The following is a 20480-nucleotide window of genomic DNA, read 5'->3' as shown; positions in this document are numbered from 1 at the left end:
AACACAAGCTGGAAATAATGACACTTCCTGTTGAACATGTGGTTCTGTGTCGGTTCTGTGTCCAGAACAGACCTGAACCCAAAACACAGAAATACTGAGGCAGAGAAACACTCTGGAGATGTGTCCATCAGTTGTCTCTATTGTCCCCTAACATCCTCTGCTGTCCTCTGCTGTCCATGATTGTCCTCAAATGTCCTTGAATGTCCTCTACTGCGTTTCTTTACTGTCGTTGTCGTTGTCGTGTATCAGTTGTCACTTTGGACCTTCGGGACCTTTTGTTGACGCCGTCTTTCTCTCTCCATCTATGTGGCGTTCACTGACTCTTTATCTGCTGTGAACTTTGTTGGTGGTGAACTTGACCCGACACTTTCTCCTGGTTACAGACAGACATGATGGTCAGTGTTGTGATGTCTCAGAGGAGACAGTCTGACCTCAAGTCCATCTTCCACCCAGACCAGTTTCCAACAGGAAATACCTCTGCGTGGTCCACCTACCTCTGAGACAACGAGCCGGGCTGAACTCTGAAGCACTCTCAGGATTTTATTTCACTCCAGACGTCTTTTCTTTATTCGACTTAAACAAAACTGTGATTCAAGAAGAAAGACGGACACTCGAGGTGAAAACTCAGGAAGCAACAAAAGAGTCAAGGTTTAAGATGAGTGCATACCTCCGACAACACCCGACAGTCTCTGTTAATTCAATCAAACTGACCTCAAATATAAAAAAAGCCTCCAAATGTTGGAGAAAGAGTTACTATGATAAATAAATAATCATATACTGTTATGATTTAAGACATTTCCACAAGGAAAAAGTTAAATAAATGTCTTTTTATCAACACAACTGTTTATTAACAGAAAAAAGTCTTTGCTGCTCCCAGTTGCAGGATAATTACCGTGTTTTTATTTTTTGTCTAGTTAAGCAATGAAACTATGAATGATCAGTTATATTGATGTTTTTTCAGTGAAATTTTTTCCAGGTTTTGCCGTCTAAACAATAAAGTGAGTTCCAGTCGAGCAGGAAGGGGATCCTAAGATGGCCGCCACTTGATTGACAGCTCATTTGAGCAGATATGAGCTTCTATGCCCGCCCTGGAGCCTACAATAGCCAATGAGTGATGGTGTAGACAAGTGACCCACTCGCTCTTCTTCCTGCTCTCTGCTGAGCCAATCACACTCCAGATGACTGATGCATCATGCATGTGATGCAAGTTTATGTAGTTTTGTGTGTTTTGCTCTTTGAATAGTCTGTTTTTCTCTTGTAATGAAATAAAGAACTAAAATAAGTTTCTGCTCCTGTGACTCTCAGTCAGAAGGACTCTGAGCTCAGAACAGGACATTTATTTTACCAGGCGCCTGAATATTTCCTTATAAAAACAAGTGTTCAGGGTCATTTTCAGTGAAGTTGAACTTGGACCATGTGAGATGAGACTGTTACTGATCATCTGCAGGATCATTCTCACTTTAAAATGTTTGGTGAGAAAAATAAATAAATATTTCAGTGTGTTCAGACTCTTATAGATTATTGAGCACGACATGTCAGCGCTGGATGAACTTTGGACTGTGAGCGATGTTTAGGATCATTTTATATAAGAGCAGGTTTGACGTGCATGTAACTCCACGGACAGGTGAAGGACCTCTGACATCACAGCGCTGTATTCAGATGAAGGTGTGCAGCACTGGCTGAAGCCTCCTGCTGTTTGGTCCTTCCTCCATCAGGTGGCGCTGTGTGGAGGTGAGTCGGAGCTTTCTGGGCCCGCAGATGAAATTACATAATTCTTGGAAAGTTTTGTTCAGTGGTGGTGTGGAAAAATTAATTGCGGCTCCCTCAGCGTGGAGTTATTTTAAGACGTGCTCAATCAGAGCGGAGTGATACAAACACTCAGCAGCCTCCTCCGTCACACACGTCTTCATCTGCACACTGAGTACTCTCAACTGCTCAGGAGGAAATATGTGAGAACAAAAATGTTCAAGGACTCTTTTCAAGGCTCCAGATCTGTGAAATAAAAGAAGTGAGGTCTCGTCTGCCGGCCTGCCAGAGTTTACAGTCGACTGGAAGACGTTCAGCATGAAATACACCCACTCAGCTCAGAACGCTCTGAAATTAACTGAGGGAGTAAATAAAAATCATGCACACACTGTAGGTGGAGGTGGTGGACTCTGCTTCACTTTACAGCATATAAACCACCAGTAACAGTTTAACTTCTGAAGGCAGAGACGTAAAAACCTCTTCCAGGTCCTTCAGCAGCCGTTTCAGGTCTCAGAAGTTTTTTTTTCGTGTTATTTTACAACATTTCTGAATAATTCACAGTTTAGTCGAGTGCAGCTCCTCTGTTCGCTTCTCTCATGTGGAAATAAAGATTTGTCAGATTCTTCTGCAGAGTCTGAATCCAACCAGAAGCAGCAGCAGGGAAAAAAACTGAACGATGGAGACTCTATAAAGTCAAATCCATCTCTGAAAGGTCAGTCAGATTTGATGTAAAGTCAAAGTTTAATTTGTGATCTGTGAGGAGAAACAATCAGTGACTGTATCTGATGGATTAACTGTCAGTTTACAACATTTATAATTATTTACATCAGTGCAAGTTTCTCCAAACTCAACAACTCACTAAACTGAGAGTCTGGAGGCAGAACAGCTGCTGAATGAACAGGCAGCATCAACACCTTAGTTCTCTCTCTTCCTTCGCTAGCAGACAAACCTTTTATGTAATAAGGTCCCATGAGGGAACCTGAAGGGGGCGGAGCTTCAGCTCTGCACGGCGACTGTACGGAGGCCTGCAGGTACCAAAAGTAAAAATAAATAAATCCCTCAAAAACATACAATTAAATGTCCCAAAAATAACATGAAATATAAATGATGGAAATTGCGACATAAATTAATATTTGTGTTTTAATTCCCATCTGTATTCATTTAATTTTATTATTCTTTATTTACTTTTGCACTGTTCATGACTTTATTAATTTATGTTCATATTGATTTATTCATCATGTCCCTGTCAATTTCAAAAAGCTTCATTATTTCAGTTTCGTTCATGTTTGTGTCTCTGCAGACGAGACGGGACTCGACTTTAAATAAACAAAATACAGAAACAAATTAAAATGGAAATATTAATTTATGTCACATTTTATAAATGAATGACCGCCTGGTTTCTACTGAATATCATCTCTGCACATGTTTATTTATTAACGCTCTATTTAGTCAGTTTCAGTCCTCAGTAATTCTTCAGTTACAAACTGCAGAACTCTTGAAATCCGAACATGACGGATACTTTGTCAGATGAAGTGAGTCCAGGTGTGCGCGGCGGCGACATGTGGACGACGCTGTAAATCAGACCTCAGAACAGCAGAAACAGAAACAAACTCGTCGGTTGCCGTGTTGACTTCATGCAAACGAGGCTGTTCCAGCAGAGCGGCGTTCCTCCCGACCTTCTGTTGGGAAACAAACATCCATGTGATCACGTGGAGCCGCTGCGGTGTCACCGACAGACACCCAAAACATGCATTACAGCATGCAGGGGGAATTCTGGGCCAGGATTGGTCGACATGGGTGGACAGGTACGAGCCGCGCGATGCGTCAAGACCACACAGAGCCGTCGCGCTCACACTTCACGTCGCTGAAGTTTCCTCTTGTAAATATTTAGTGCTGTCGGTGTCTGAGGCCGCAACTGGTGTGTGTGTACGTGCACACACACTAAAGCCTCCAGGCCAACTTTAATTACACTGTTAGCAGTACAGAGGATCTCTTTCATGTGGCGCATACCTGTCTGCAGGTATTTCTACAGGGGGAGCGTCTTTATGAGCCGCCTTCAGTCAGAGCATGTTCAACATCCCAGAATCCATCATGTAATCGCCGTGACCCAGAACTGAGCAGAGCTTTGTTCACAACTCTGGGAACTACTTTGTGTGGCACGTCAGACATTTTACAGCCGAGCTCAGCGAGATTTTAACACTTTAATCTCATCAAGACTCAATCTGTCGACATCGAGTGAGAGAAAACAGAACAATCAGTCACACCTGACATCAACCTGCTTCTGATGTCACTTCCTGCTCTGTATGAAAAACAAACAGACTCCATGTTTTTTTGTAGAACATTTGCTGAATTAACAAGAAGGTCCAAATAATGCAGAATGAGTCAGAGACAGAGTTTCACAGAGTTTCTAAAGTGTCTCCAACTCAACAACTCACTAAACTGACACATTTGTTAAGGGAGTCTGGTGCTGTTGAGGTTACTGGTTCAATGGTTGGATCAGTCGTCTTCTTCTTCTTCTTCCTCCTCGACCACCTCTGAATGTGGTCTGAGTGATCGGGTCACTCACGGCGGATGTTGACACCAGGTGTGAACTCTGATGGATTTCAGTTTCCTGCCATGAAACACAGTTTGTCGTATGGACGTTGAGAGTTTCTGCACCCTCAGTCTGTCAGTCCTGTAAGTGATGAATTATGGAGGATAAGTGGAGGAAGACAGTGACTGACCACAGGCACACCGCCGCAGACCAAAATGACAGAGGTCATAAAAAGCCTCCATGTCAGGAAATAAAAGCTGCTGCTGCCAGAGTCAGTTACTGAGCTCTTTATGTGTTTTTCCAGCTCCAGCTTCTCTCTGCTGAGGTCTCACCACTTTTACTGCTCTCGTATGAGGAACAATAGCTGCTGCTGTTTGGAGCCAAACAAGCCAAAATAGCTGCTGGATGCTAAACTCAGAGCGGAGCGTAAAGGAAGTGATGTCAGCAGAGTCCTGAATGACGCGTTGACGCAGTTTCTCTCTCTGCAGGTGAATCAGAAGGTAACACCTCCGTCTGCCAGCAGACTACGACACATCACATGACAACGCGTCATTAACCTCAGGGGATTGTGGGAAAATGTACAGAGTGTGACTAAGGTGTGGGGATTTCTTCCTCTGACGTCTGACTTCCAAGGAGACGTCGAGTCTTTGAGTTACAGTAAAAGAAAGAACTGAAGTTTTAGGTTGTTCTTTCCGTCCGGTCGGACAGGGAGGAGCAGACGGAGCGACAGCAGCTTCACTCCTTCAAACTGTATGAATACAATACAGCCTGTAAAAGCACAATAAGTCCCTCTGAGATGAGGTGGAGAAGTTAGACACCTGTGATGACATCATCACACACTGAGAGACCAATCCAGCACTAAAATGCCATTTATGTCCTGATAATACAATTGTTTTCTGTTAAACAAATAGTTGTAAACTAACCCTGAGATTCCATCGGCCCGTCTCGAATGCAATATGGCCGCTGTAGCTGATGAGTGGATCTGGTCAGTTTTCAAAATAAAACATCCTGTGCAGACTTTGCGGTTTGTCAATAACAGACAAATTGAACATGCAGTGTAACTTCTAATAAGAAATTATTACTCATCAATTTGATGTATTTGATTTTAAAATAAGGTACCAGTACTTATTTTCCCAAGACAATGTGTGATGACTGAATCAGATTTTGGATGAATATAGAAAATAATCTCTGGTTTCTGATCCGTCCAGGTTCTGTTGATCCAGATAATCTCCACAGATGAACTCCACTCTGTGATGTGTGAAGCTACATTAACTGTGTAGCAGTAAGAAGCTAATGTTAGGCTACAAACAGACGACATCACGGTCACATGACTGAAACGTCTCCACCACTAAGAGTCTTACTGCACAATTACTATCCAGGTTTTCTATAAACTGATCAGTGTACAAGTTGTAAAGTCAGAGTTAGAACAGTGTGGAACTAAAGTGGCCTGTAAAGACGGACTAGTGAGTAGATGAGTCTCCGTGTTCGCTGTGAGGACGTTTAATGTCCCCGACAACCTCTGTAGTCTCATTCAGACACTTGTTAGCAACCGCTAACTGTTGTTAGCACATGAAGAGCTTCAGGATTAAACTGTAGGACATTAAAGATGATTTTATGTTGGAGACCAAAACATGTAAATATGTTCAGCCTGTGGTGACACACACCTGATTTCACACATTTAACTGAAAACACATTCAACAAACTCAAACTTTGAGATGAGGGAACAGGATGTGCTAACATGCTAACAGATTTCTGGTGTCAGGACTACACCTCTCTGTTACTGTACGCTGTCATCATCCTTTCCTTGTTCTTTGTGTTTATTGGTACATACTGCCACCTACTGCATCGCGTGGTGTTTACATGCTGCTGCTGTAAATCACTGAAGGCAGCCTGGCTTCACTGATATCACCGATATTATAAATGTCTCGATATCGTCCCTCCCTTGTATACATGTTGAATTCTTTCCAGTAAACAGTCTTAATGTTTCTTATAGTGTGTTTATTCTGTAGTGAGCTCTAATTAAGTAACTAGAAAGTAGAATTTACCACTTAGCGCCACCTTCAGGACAAATATTACAGTAAATATACAAGAAACAAACCTACTGACTCCCAAAGTTCTTAGCATATGTATTCATTCCTGTCATCAAAGGAGTTTTCTTGTGCTAACGATGATACTGATGCTGTGAATCATCAGATAACAGGAGAGATAAACGTCTTTTCATGACCGTCTCTTATATCAAACACTGGTCCGGCCTCAGAGTGGACGCGCCTCCTGGTCGAGTCCAGAGCTTTAATCTGCCGTTCGATTGGCTCTCAGGTGTATCTGGCTGCGTGTGTGTGTGTGTGTTCACAGAGTAAAGAGCAGAAGTGTGTTTGGCTCTGACCGGCGTTGGCGTGGCCTCTGTGGCCCGCTGGACTGACTGCGAGTCTGTATGAGGAGAAACCACCCACACTTCAGTGATGCTCAGCGGAGCCAACAGAAACTCCTCGCAGCACTTACTTAATGCGTCTGGATGGTCTGTTTGAAAAGTCTCACACTGAAGCTCTGCAGGAGGAGACTGTGATGCTCTTTGTGGAGTCAAATGTCTATTTATATAGTGTTTGTAAAGACTAACTGTGCTGCTGAACAATGTCACATTTTGGCATTGATCAGAAACCAAAGTTGTGTTACCACTCCTGAAAATATAAGTGAAATGATCCTAAACGTCTCTCGCAGTCCGGTCCAAAGTAAATTCAACACTTGTAGAACCGTTTGGACTACAGACATGTTGTTGGGCTCTTAAGAACGTTTATAAGATTAATTTTTTTTACCCCAACTGCCTCTTTTAGCTGGAAAACACAGTCAGTCCACATCATGTCGTCTTCCATGGCTGAAGTTCAAATCTAATGACAATATCACTGACAATGATACTTAAAACATGTTTTCATAAGGAAATATTCAGGCGCCTGGTAAATGAATATAACTGTATGTCCTCCTGCCTGAGAGTAACAGCAGCTTTATTTCATTATTCACACTAACTTTGTGCTAAAAACATCAGAAAAACAGACGATCCAAAGAGCAAAACACAAAAAACTACATAAACTTGCATCATTTCCAAGTTCAAGGCTTTAAAAAACTGATATAAACTATATATTACTGGACCTGAACTCTCATTGGCTGCATGATGCATCAATCATCTGGAGCCTGGCGTGTGATTGGCTCAGGAGAGAGGGGCGGGAACAGACAGTGGGTCTTCTGTCTATTCTCATGGGCCATTGTAGGCTGTGGGACGGGCATAGAAGCCCCTGACTGGTCGAATGAGTTGTGAATCAAGCGACGGCCATCTTAGGATCTGAGGATTGTTACTGATGTTTTAAAGTGAAATGAAAAGTGTATTTTGTAGCTGTAACATTACAATACTAACTGTGACTGTGTGTCACCATGGGACCACCTCTATTGCAATGTTTTAGTCATTCTAGTTAAACATTTTGTTTTGGGTGTGCGGTCACAGTATAACAGTGAAACATGACGTTTCCGTCTGGTGTGCGCTCGATGGGTCCATGCAGGAACCCTCTCTGACCCAGGGAGTGGCAGGAACGAGCTCATTTAAAATCAAAAGCCTGAATGTTTGATGCTTTTGACTTTCCCTCATCACAGAACAAATATTCAGTCCGTCAGGAATGTGTCTGCCTCCCTGTGTTCTCAGCCTGACTTTAATGTGACCACTCCCTGCTCGACACTACAAAGACACCATAAACAGATTCATTACATCCACTGTGGCCCGCTGGAACAATGCTCCCACTCTCTGCAGGCTAATTGGGATGTTCAGCTTTAATTGTCCTAAATATCATAAACAGCCAGTGTTAGCCTGCAGGATGTGTTAGCCTCCCTGTTATTATGTAGCGCTCACTGAACAATGATGATGATCAGCGAAACAAACGCTCCCCTGAACATCAAAGACTTTCACCTGACAGCTCAGCAATTACCTGCAGAGTCTGTGAGGCGGTTTGATTCGGGGTGTGTCGGCTCGGCTTTGACGGCAGAAGAAAAGACATTTTCATGGAGTCTGACGTGCAGGTGTGAATCAGAGCTGATTATTACCTGCTCAGGTGAAGCTGCTGGGAGTTTATGTCCTCTCACTGCTGACTGAGAGGACGGCGAGCTGATGGAGTTTCAAAAGGTTAGCAGACGACGTGGCGAGATAAAGTAGTGAGCAACGGATCATGATATCATGCTAACAGACCCAGACTGAAGCTAAAGGGCCAGTCATGCTAACAGAGGCTAACATTAATGATATCATGATATCCATGATTAAACTACTGTTAGCTTGTTAGTTGGTGGTTGGTGCTTGGACTGCTGACAGAAAGAGGTTTTCAGGCCAGGATATTGGCAGGAACTGGAACACGTGTCGCATGCAGAGCAACCCCGACGTGTCACCCACTGAGCGTGTCTGGGACGCTCTGGATACGACACGTATACATTACGTATACGATACGTATACATTACGTATATGACAGCGTGTTCCAGTTCCTGACAATATCCAGCAGCTTGGCACAGCCACTGAAGAGGAGTAACCTGATCAGCTCTATGAGAGGAGACGTGAGGCAGATGATGGTCACACCAGACACTGACTGGTTTTCTGACCCCACAATAAAGCAAAACTGCACATTTCAGATCGGCCTTTAATTGTGGCCAGCATAAGATACACCTGTGCTGCTTAATCAGCTTGTTAATATGCGACACCTGTGAGGTGGGATGGATTATCTCAGCAAAGGAGAAGTGCTCACTAACAGATTTAAACAGATTTGTGAACAATGTTTGAGAGAAATGGATCTTTGGTGTGTATAGAAAAAAGTTTTAGATCTTTGAGTTCAGCTCATGAAAAACAGGAGCAAAAACAAAAGTGTTGCATTTATATTTTTGTTCAGTGTATCTTACGTACTGCACCTTTAAACGAAGGTATCTGAACCTTCACCTTTCCACTGAACTACAGCACCAAGAGGAAACTCCGCTCTGATTGTTGTTTCTTGATGTCGTACGTAAACGTCTTTGTCAGCTCTAAATCTTGAAAAGACTTGAAACGGTTTCTTGGAGCGCCGCAGCCACGTGTTTCACACTCGGTCAGAAAAACCCCACAGTCGGCAGCACTGGTGCAGGACTGGAAGTTTTCACAGTTCTACATTTCAAAAGGCCCAAAATATTCACCTAAAAAACTCTGTACAGATTCCAGTGTATCCAACAGTGCAAGATAAGCAAATATACCTGGCCTCCCCGCAGCTCGAGTCCTCTGGGTTCGAGGTGATTCAGAGAGTGCGAGGCCCGCCGTGGGGGCAGGAAGTGGAGCTCGAGCCAATGGAGCGCTGATTTACGGGCTGATGAGTCGAGGAGCCTCCTCTGGGACTGAAAGCTCTCCAAGACCGGGGAGGATTAGTTTCTTTCAGGAGTACTCTCTATAATTAGGCCTACATCTGTACTCTGGCTGCTCGGCATGCTGGGAGAGGTAATTTACTGATGTGTGTGTGTGCTGGTATAAATTCTTATAAAGTGTCCGATGGAGCCGACAGCGGGAGAAGACTGGGTAGAAAAGCTGAGTGTGTAGAAGTGTGATACAGCAGCTTTAAGGAGAAACGATTCGCATTTCTTCAGCGAGTCGACGGGCAGAGCTGCTCTGGTGACCGCAGAGATCCAGTCAGAGCCAACAAACAACTATTAAAAGCTGCATGAAGAGAGATTCAGCTTGTTTATCTCTTTGTGTCAAGTATTATCAAGTATTATATATATATATATATATATATATATATATATATATATATATATATATATATATATATATATATATATATGCAGTCATTTTGTGAAGCTAGGCTAAACATTTTTTTGTCCAATACCAGCTGGAGACAAACAGCTAACACAGAGGAAGCTGCATGCAGCTAACACTAAGAATGTAACCTCACTGGACATTCAAATGCTGTTTTGTGGCTGTGCTGGCAGTTCTTGCTAAGCTAGGCTAATATTTCTTGGATCTATGTCTGTAGAGAACACACAGCGATGAAACTGACTCTGGGTCAAACTACAAAAAGCTCATTTCCCCGAACGCCAATAAGTTTGTTAAACATGGAACCTTGTGACGCGACTGCAGCACCAGAGACAATCAGCTCCAGCCAGAGAACAGCCATTTTACATAAATCCACCAATCAGGACTTCTCCGTCAGTCTGCCAGAAGCACTCATTCATAATATGAGTCAGATTGTGAAACCTCTTTGAAATCATAATACAACATTTTGCTTATTAACACTGATCCCAAACCAAATGTTGCACATGCCGAGCAGCTGATTGTAGTGAATGTAGCCTGTGTGTTCGCTCCCTGTGTGGTCCGAGCCGACGCTTGTTGTCGACGGGTTTTTTCTCAGACTGTTGTTACCATCGATGAATCACAGGATCTCTTTGTGTTTGCCTTGGACCCGTTTTCATGAATATTTCAGTTCTTTTACTGGTTTGCTGCCTTGTTTGGTTTCATTCACTGTTCAAGTACAGTTACTTTGCACAGCTGAACATTATATCTGAGCTTTCTGTTGACTGACACGGAAAATTCCAATCAAAAAAAACAGTGTAGTCCTGGAAATGTAAATAAAATGATGGTAAATGTCTCTCACAGTCCAGTCTGAAGTCAATTCAAAGCTGTTGTTGAATCATTTGGAGTACAGACGTGTGTTGGGCTCTTTACAGTCAGAAGTTCTGTATCACTGAAAATGAACACTAAACATGTTTTCATGAGGAAATATTGAGGCGCTTTATGTCCTCAGAGTCGCCCTGACTGAGAGTCACAGGAGCATTCCACTCATTATAGTTCTTCATTTCATTATTCACACTGACTTTGTGCAGATAAAACATCAGAAACAAGAGCTGAACTGGACAAACAGACGGTTCAAAGAGCAAAACACAGAAAAAAAAAAACTTGCATCATTTCCAAGTTCAGGGCTTTAAAAACTGATATAAACTACAAGTTACTGGATCTGACAGCTCATTGGCTACATGATGCATCAATCATCGGGAGGCTGGCGTGTGATTGGCTCAGCAGAGAGGAGGAAGAAGAGAGATCACTTATTGGCTGTTGTAGGCTCGAGGGCGGGCATAGAAGCTCATATCTGCTGCTTCAGCTGAGTGATGGAAAGTAACGAAGTACATTAACTCAAGTAACGTAATTAAGTTGGATTTGAGGTAATTTACTTGAGTATTTTCATTTTCTGCTACTTTATACTTCCACTGCCTGTACTTGATAACTTGAGTTACTAGTTACTTTACAGATTACACGCTGCAGAGCAGAAGATCTTCAGTTTGTCTGTTACTTCTTCATGTTGGACCTTCAGCTGATCTCATTCTTCACATTTTCTCAGTCTTGGCGTCTGTGGGATCCATACGTAGTCGAGCTCAGACCCGAGACTCTGTAAGTGGACGGTTCTGCACACTCAGTGTATAATGTGAGTGTTCTGCTGTCAGGATTTCACTACATCATCTTCTTGGCTCGCCCGGCTCGTCGTGACACTGAGGGATTGTGTGGAAACTCCCAGTTCATCCGGCTCAGACTGAATTTAATACGACTAAAAACAGCTCCGTGTTTTGACACAAATAGACTGCGAGCATCATCAGATACCAGCCCAAAGAAAATATTGATCAAGTCCCTCATGAAGAGTTTACACTTCATCAGGGTGAATTCCCCCGACCTCAGTCTGCTCATAAAAATCTGAATAGAGATCCTCCCTGCGCTGTGAGCTGCGACCTGAACGCACCAATCAGACGCCTGATCTCTGAGGGACGATTCAACACACTATGAATGACCAAAACTTTATTAACAAGCCCTACACAAACAAGCGGAGGGGTGCGTCTGGTGCCAGCGCTGGAGACAGAAAATATAATAAAGGTGGAAACATTTAAGTTAAAGTAAAGAAGTCTGAGAAGTACAAGCTTCAAGTGAACAGAAAGAGAGGAGGTGAAGAAAAACATGAGGGAGGAAATAAAAAGAGAGAAATACAAATCTAATTCATTTGTAAACTGAGGAAAAAGTTTGTTAAAATCTGCTTCATGAGTCAACAAGGTTTTTAAATGTATTTTTCAAATGAAGGACACGTTGTGTTTCCAGGGTCAGACCTCAGACATGTCGCTGTGACGCTCTTCATTAAAGAGTAATGTTCTTTTAATGAGAGTCAATGAGTTTGATCAGCAGGAAGGAGCTCAGACGCAGATAAGAAGCTGATGACATTAGACTGATGTCAAAGAAGGACAGACGGGCGGATGTTTGTCATCACATGATGTTTCCACACAAAGACAGAAAGAAGTTCATGTAGAACATCTGCCGAATGAACAAGAAGGTCCAAATAATGCAGAATGAGTCAGAGACAGTTTCACTACGTTATAATGTTTATTTTATCTCAACAATTCTTAAAATCACCACATTTGTTAATGGAGTCTGGTGATGTTGTGGTGTCTGGTCACGAGATCATTTGGAACAGACCTCCTCTTCTTCCTCTTCCTCTTCCTCCTCTTCTTCCTCCTCTTCCTCTTATTTCTCTTCTTCCTCCTCTTCCTCGGTATTGATAGGTGGTCGGCCTCCACGTGTGATTGGACTGATGGCTCGTGATGCGTCTCGGTGGTCGTCTGTCCACTTCTGATTGGCTCACCTGAGACTGGTGCTCCTGCCTGGTCTGAACCTGCTGGATGTCTCTGAAACTGCAGAATGATGAAATCACAAGTACTTAAATCTGTGTTTGTAAATGAGGTGATTACAAGCTGAGATGTTCCAGACACTGAGGAGAGAACTCCGAACAAAGACACATTCTGAAGTGTTTCTGTGCTGAACGCTCGGCGGTGGAATAATAATCAGATATTCCTCTAATGTTGCTTCTGTCTTTGGTCAATCTGTGAAGTCGGACATCGAGACATGTGGAGGTCTTTTGGAAATGCTGAAGTGTTCCCATGATATTCACGCTTGGAAGGTCTGAGTTCTTCAGAGTCTGGAATATTTTAAAACAGAACGAAGCCTAAAAGCTTTTGGCGGCGAGCCACGGCTGGAATATGGAACGGGAACACAGAGCGCAGCCGAATGATGAATGATGATCCACGGATCAATCAATGGCTCTGATACCAGGAAAGGGATTTAAAGGCTCCCCTGGCACTGACACCAGGGTGAAGGATTAGGACGTATCCTTAAATTACACATTCCATTATTTCACTGCTTAGATAACCTTCACATTGTGAGTCTGCAGGATCCAGATTAACAACACGGAGTCGATCGCAGCTCCGTCTGACAAAACTCCAACAAGTCGCCTCTTGTTCTGAGTCTTCTGCTCTGCAGTCAAACACAAAACAAGCCTTTCAAAATAAAGCAGGAGTGTTTCTGAGGCAACAGACGTTTTAAACTGGAAACTCTGATGAAGAGACGACCGTCACCACCGAGGGCCTCGTCTAACGTCATCTGGAGGATTTACACTTAAAGAGCCGGTTGGTGTGAAAACAACAATGGCGGCTCCTCCAGAGGTTAGCGTAGCTGCTGGAGCATCACCGCTCCTCCTCTCCACGGACTGCAGGGAGAGTTTCTCTAACAGACCGACTCCGCTGGAGGTAACGACGTCACGTTGGAAGATTTGAAATGAAATATCTGGACGTTGTTCACTGTGTTAGAGTCCAGATCATCAGAAATTCTTCTCAACGCGTCGGAACATTTTTCAGCCAGATTCGTGGCAACAACATTGGATTTTGGGACATTTTCCAGCTGCAGCAGGATATTCTAAACATGTCAGGACATCTTCCCAGGATACTTCACAAGACGTCAGGACATTTTCCAGTTGTGTTCGTGGAGTCAAAGCTGAACATTTCTGACATCTGGACATTTGTCCCGTCCTGTCAGTGGATATTCTTAATGAGACAGTCAGTGTCAGTAGCAACAAAATCAGGTCATTTTAACACTTTGTCAGGACACTTTTGGTCCGAACAGGTGAATTGTGTCGACCACCTGGACCGACCGAGGTCAGAAATAAATGAGGCGCCTTGTGTTTCTGTCTGCTGTTACGGACATTTCAGCCTCTCGGCGCCACAACGCTTCAGACTTCTCCTGCAGATAAAACAGTTTAATGACAAATAAAATGAGACTGAATGAAACTAAAATGATTCTTGTAGCTTTGTTGTTCATGTTGTCGCTGTTTTTTCCTGTTTTTTACGAGACACTTTTGCCCAAAACAAGCAATTTGTGCCTGATTTAGTTTTTCAGAAGAGGCGCGGCAGCGTCTCGACTTGTTTTATGACCACGAGGAGAGTAATTCCACTAAAATGTTGTGTCTACTTAGCACTTGAGAATACAGCTATGATGACATGACAACCCACAGGATGGAGTTACATACGAGACCACAGAGCTGCTCCGTGTCGTAAAGTGTACAGTCCTCTTATTGCATGGAAACTCATCCCACAAACATCAATTATTCACCGTTTAAAGACGTTCCTGTGTAGTGAGAGCGTATTAGATGCTGCACGCTGACTTTATGAGAAGTTACTGTACAGTTTAAATCACATCCCCTCAGGACAGGACGCGGCGCTGAAGCTCGCTCCTGCAGGTAAGAAAACAGAGAGGTACGTTTGATAAAAATAGTCTCAGCAGAACGCACTGCGATCATAAAGAGGTTGTGACGCACACCTGGATTTAATGAAGCAAACGGGTCAGAACCTTCCACTGGATCATAACTGCAGTGATTCATCTGTTTCAGCTGGTAACAAGTGATTGAACGAACTGATGCAGTGAGGAGCTTCTGATTCTTCAAGATAAATCCTGTGGTGGTGGAAAAGATGTCGCTCCGGTTCTGAAGGGTCCAATTACTGTCCTGCATCAAGCAAAGAAAACAACCGAGCAGCTGCTGAAACTCCTCAGACTGGGTCAGAACTGACTGACGCTTCATGAAAACCTGGACGGATCGTGGTGACCCTTCATCTTCAGAAGAAATGTGGTCAGAGAAACATGTTGAATGATGGGAGATCACTGAGACGCTGGTGAAATCAAACCGTAACAAATCAACAGCAGAACTCACGACTGTGTTCAGCAGTGACAGAACGTTTCCACACGGTGTGAAGAGAACTGAAGGGACCGAGACTAAACTGATGTGGAGTCTTCAGGAAACCTCTGATCAGGGAAGCTCGTCTGAAGCATCAAGGTTGGACTCTGGAGCGATGAAGGAAGGTCCTGTGGTTCTGATGAGTCCAGACTCACCCTGTTCAGAGTGATGGGAGCATCAGGGTGAGAGGAGAGGAGGATGAAGTGATCACCCATAATGCATTGGGCCTACTGTACCAGTGTTATGATCTGGGGTTGATTCAGTTGGTCAGGTCAGCTGGCAGCGGACATATTCGAAAAATGAATCCACATGATGTCACTGTGAATGAGTGCTGCAGCGTCTTCTGTCTAAATGAACAAATCCAACAGATTATAAAGACTTTCTGACTGATGGAGACATCATGAGACAGTGGACAGATTTACTTTCAGATCAGCAGAAGATAATATGAATATCTGCGTGTTTCCGTCCACGGGGCAGCTGTAGCCCGATGACACCACATGCTTCCATCCACGATCAGGAGCTGAGTGATGGAGCCGAACTGCAGGTGGAGCTAAATCTCCAGTCTGAGTCATTAAACCACCACAGAAGAAGAGGAAGAGACTGGATGGTCATGAGGAAGGTTAAAGCCTCCTCATCGTCGCTGCACACACGTCTGGTGTTTCCAGTTTTTCCACCTCAGTCGAGCTTTAAAACCTCATGTGATATTTTGAGTTCGTTGTTTTTTAAGTTTTTTCCACTCAGGTTCATTTGTGCACAATTTATAAATATCAGCAGACGGCGACGATCAGGATCCCGTCAGGATTATGACTTAATAAATCAAAAGTAATGAAATCAAAGATAGAAAAGTGAAAGTGATCAGACTGATGTCAACACGTTCGGTCTTCACACTGATGTGTTATTTTTTATGCATTCGGTTTTTCTTGTCTCAGTTTCTTCTTTACGACTGGACTCATCAGACTGTACACTTTTGACTGCAAACATACATTTGTGGCTTGTCATGCCGACCACAGAAGAAGTCGGGACCCACGCGGTCGTGGCAGCTGTCCAGGCCCGGCCCTGCACACTGGGACCTCTGGGAATTTGGAAGGAGTTTCCCAGTGAAATGCGTCAGCTGGTGGGCCAGAGGGAACACACCCGGTTGCATCACGGCTGCTGTCAACATCAAACGAGACGCTGCCTGCATCCCCGCTGCAGGCGTGGGCGGTGGCGGCGGGCGGCCTGCGCTGCATGACACATCCAGAATATCCAGTGGTACGCATTCCAGCTCCGGAAATAACACGATGCACGCCGTGTGGAGCTCCACAGGCCGCAAACCAAACAAAGCTTTTATGTTTTCACATTTCTTACGCATTGTTTGAGCCCAGAGGAAAGAGTGGAAGAAATGGCAGCTGTATATTTAGACCAGCACATTAAAAATAAACGCCATATTCCTCTCTGCTCACAGAAACACTAAAATAAAACAGTGTGCGTCAGGCTCAGAGGAAACCCTGCAGCTGCAGAGACCCACACAGGAAAGTGTCACCACGTTCACCTCCGTGACCTCCATCGAAATCCCGACATGAGGCAGCGCTGCACTTTCCCACCAGTGGAGCCTGACAGCAGCCATGTGTAGGCTGATGGGATACCTGGCTGCAGCGGCTCTGCAGGAGTCCAGTAATGTGCATTCCTGCGAGCTGAGCGCACAGCGAAGCTTTGAAGAGGCTCAAACCACAACAGAGCAGACCTCAGGGTTTGAACCAATCAGGCCTTCATGGGGGTAAAACAACCCAGATTTCCCTGCAGAGAACACAGAAACACCTCCGACACAGCTCGGCCTGATTATCCAGTCGGGCCGCGCACACACACACACACACACACACACACACACACACACACACACACACACACACACACAGTGAATGTAGCTCCTCTGCATCGTGTTGCACTGTAACGATCATGATTCAGACACAGGAGTCAAACTAAACTCACACTTTGTCTTTACTGCCACTAGGGGGCGTCTCTCAGCGTAGCGTTTGGATGACGGGAGCTGCTGTTAAACACCCGCCACAGCAACACAATCCCCACAATAAATGTCGGCCATGTTTCTGCAAACCACAGACGTGCTGCAGCTTTACGTTTCTTTAGGTTTTCAATGTGATGATGTCACAACGCTGCTGCTGCTGCTGCGGTTAGGTTCAGGTACAAAACCCACCTGGTCAGAGTTAGAAGACACACCGGCCGGACGTCCTGACACAAATATGTTTTGTTTTGGGTTTTTTTTTGCCATAAAAAAATATCTTGAACTCTCGAGATAAACATCAGCCGCTCTTCCCAACAAACACGGCTGACGATGAAAATATCCAGAGGTTTTATTTGTAGCTAAAGTCCCTCACAGAAACTGTCCCAGAGTCTCATTAACATCATGTGTTCACTCACAGCTGACGTCCTGACGTCCCATCACAGGTTTGTTTCACGCAGCCACAAACACGACTTGGAGAGGAATCTACTGTTGTAGTGAGAAACATCTGGTTTAGTCGACACGAACACGAACACATCATGTTTTTTTGTTGTTGTTTTGCCACAAATGCAGCTAGAAAACATGTTGACGTCTGATTCAAACAGCTGATTCTGGTGCAGCGATCAGCTGCAGACGTCCAGACTTCCTGTCAAACCGTCTCAGGATCGCTGTCAGGTAAACAAATACAAAAACCGTCTCAGGGAACAAATGAAAAGTGCTTTTCTTTCCCTCACTGCTGTCCAGTGAGAACTAACTCAACAGTTCCATTCATATGAATTAAATGAACGTCTATGTGTGACAGAGTATTTATATTGTATTTGTACTTCACTACAGGATCTGAATACTGTCCAGCATGACGACACTGAATCAGCTCTCTGGTATCGAGTGACTCCTCCGTCCTCTGTGAGCTGCAGCTTTAAATACAAGAAACAGATCCAGTGATTTATTTCATCAGACATCCTGTATGAGTTCACCGTCTGACCTAAACTGCAGCATTAAGCTCCACCGGTCCACATTTAACTATTAGACCTGGTGGGAAAATGAGAGGGGGTATAATTGGAGAGACCTCCACGCTGCCAAACATGTCAACATGTCTGTTAAACAGCCAGATGTGGAGCTTTGATCCACATTTATGTGCCTCACCTTCCCCGATCGTCTCAGAGCCTGGCGACGCTGTTTTCCTGCCTGCCGACCTGAATCTTCTTCACACCTCGATCCGTCCTCCGGCCTGCACGAACCCTCGACAGCTTTGTTGGTGGAGCGTTTGTGCGTTCATGCTGAAGTCTCAGATGATCTGATTTAAAATATAAATACAATAAACTGTTCTCACACCAGGCTAGGCTAGGCTAACGGTAACTTACTAATGTAAACATGTTAAAATGCCAACAATTAGCATAATGACATGACCAGTTAGCATGTTAGCTGAGGCTAACTCTGTCTTCCCCTGAGCTGTTGGACTAGTGTGAATGTTGACCTGTTGGTGGCGCTGATGGTTACAGCTGGAGTGGCTTCAGGTTCCCGGTTTGGACCCACGCGGCCCTCAGCGTCAGCAGGTGAAGCGACGTCACGACTGATTCAACACGGGACAAAACTGAGACTGTGTTCAACAGGACGGAGCCGAGCTGTTGGTACAGTGACGACATCTTTGTCTCCTTTATGTGTGTGTGTACACTGGAGCTTTGTCAAGGTTTATCCTTTATTTTACATCTTTTCAGAGTTTAGGATTGTTTGTGTTTTCTGTGCGTAAGTCTCAGGGCGTCACCCTCCTGATCAAACACCCAGAAGAAAAGAACGAAAGCAAGAAAGAAAGAAAGAAAGAAAGACCTCCTCCATCCAAAGACTCCTGCTTCGTCATTTGCCATCCCAATTTGTTTTGAGGCTGCTAAGGCATGTCTTTTGGTTTGCCTCAGTGAAGCTGTTAACACATAGCAGATTTTTACATGCTGCCATTAAAAGCCACACTCTTTAAAAAGCCCCTTCTTTATTTTTAGCATGTCTCTGTTGAGAAAGAAAGAGGAAAAAGTGGCTTTGGACTGCTTGAAACCTTCAGAGGGACTGCCAAAGGTCCGCTGAAACTGTGACTTTTACAGCCGAGGAGCCAAATCCTGCACTTCAGCAGGACAATCCTCCGTTTCAGGCAGACTTTAATGGTATCAGGCTCTGCACAGATGCCCACCCACCTCCACAATTACTCCCCCAACCCCCAAACCCTCCAGCTCAGCATAGCGAGACAATGTAATTATGAGAAAATGCTTGCTAAAACTTAAAGCAGACGGGGTTTTTTCATCAGCTGGCAGAGCTCTGAGGCTCCACGATCCCCAACAGATCCGCCCACCAACCACCGCCGAAAACCCCCGACCCTCCACCCAGGACCATCATCTGACACCCAGACCGTGATCCAGTGTCGTGGGAGCAGCGACAGTCTAATATGTGGTCTGTTTGACCACAGAGTGTGTGAACCCACATACTCTGCTGTTTAACATCTGACACCAGAAGATCAACAGTCGAGAGCCACCGACTAAACTTTCCAAACGAATGTGTCCCCAGTGGGCCGTTGTCTCAAAATGTCAAATCTTTTATAGAAGTATTCTGTGGAGACGCTGAGGAAAAGTCCTGACAGTGATGCGCTGCTCACCTCCACATATTCTCCTGTGCACATGTGACGGGAAGGTCTAAATGTATTTTCTAGTTTTGAAATGATGAAAACATGTTAGTGTAAAAATGAGAAAATCTGAAAAACTCAAACACAAACAGTTCAAATAAGTTTTGGAGTGTTGAGAAATATTTTGTTCTTGTTTCATGAAATGATTCAGATCAATAAGCTTTGTTTTTATTTAATAGAATATAATGAAACATTCTGATTTTCATGTATATTTTTAGTTTATGATATCAGTTCAATATGTTTGCTGTGTATTACTGTTCTTTGACCTCCAGCCTCGGGTTGTAAAGGGCTCAGTGACAGGAAACATTTGAAGACACTCAGATTATAAACCCACCAGTGTCTCAGGTGAGCAGGTGAGTTCTCAGCGTTTAACTGCCGCAGCAGAAACAAGTGGCTTCCTGCGTCCTCTGGGACGGTGCAGGGAAATCTACTTAGATGTATTTATTCATTGTCGTTAACGTATTTATCATT

At 44.1% G+C, this 20480-nt stretch overlaps 1 long non-coding RNA gene across 8 annotated transcripts in view; it reads right to left on the bottom strand.

The window, feature by feature from the left end:
• Window positions 1–20480, bottom strand: part of LOC119032553 — a 111509-nt gene that overhangs the window by 40666 nt on the left and 50363 nt on the right. For 2 of the 8 annotated variants that reach the window (XR_005078931.1, XR_005078929.1), the window contains exon 4: window positions 18491–18641. The exons of 3 other annotated variants lie outside the window; for them this stretch is intronic. This is a non-coding gene — a long non-coding RNA (uncharacterized LOC119032553). Of the gene's footprint in view, window positions 1–12662; window positions 12983–17220; window positions 18262–18490; window positions 18642–20480 lie in introns of those variants that run through there. 3 more of the 8 variants (XR_005078935.1, XR_005078934.1, XR_005078930.1) reach the window with 3 other exon arrangements.

Source organism: Acanthopagrus latus, chromosome 14 (genome assembly GCF_904848185.1).
Source record: "Acanthopagrus latus isolate v.2019 chromosome 14, fAcaLat1.1, whole genome shotgun sequence".
In the NCBI taxonomy this organism is placed as follows: domain Eukaryota; kingdom Metazoa; phylum Chordata; class Actinopteri; order Spariformes; family Sparidae; genus Acanthopagrus; species Acanthopagrus latus.
The sequence above is the reverse complement of the archived record's forward strand: the minus strand, read 5'-3'. Positions and strand labels throughout refer to the sequence as shown.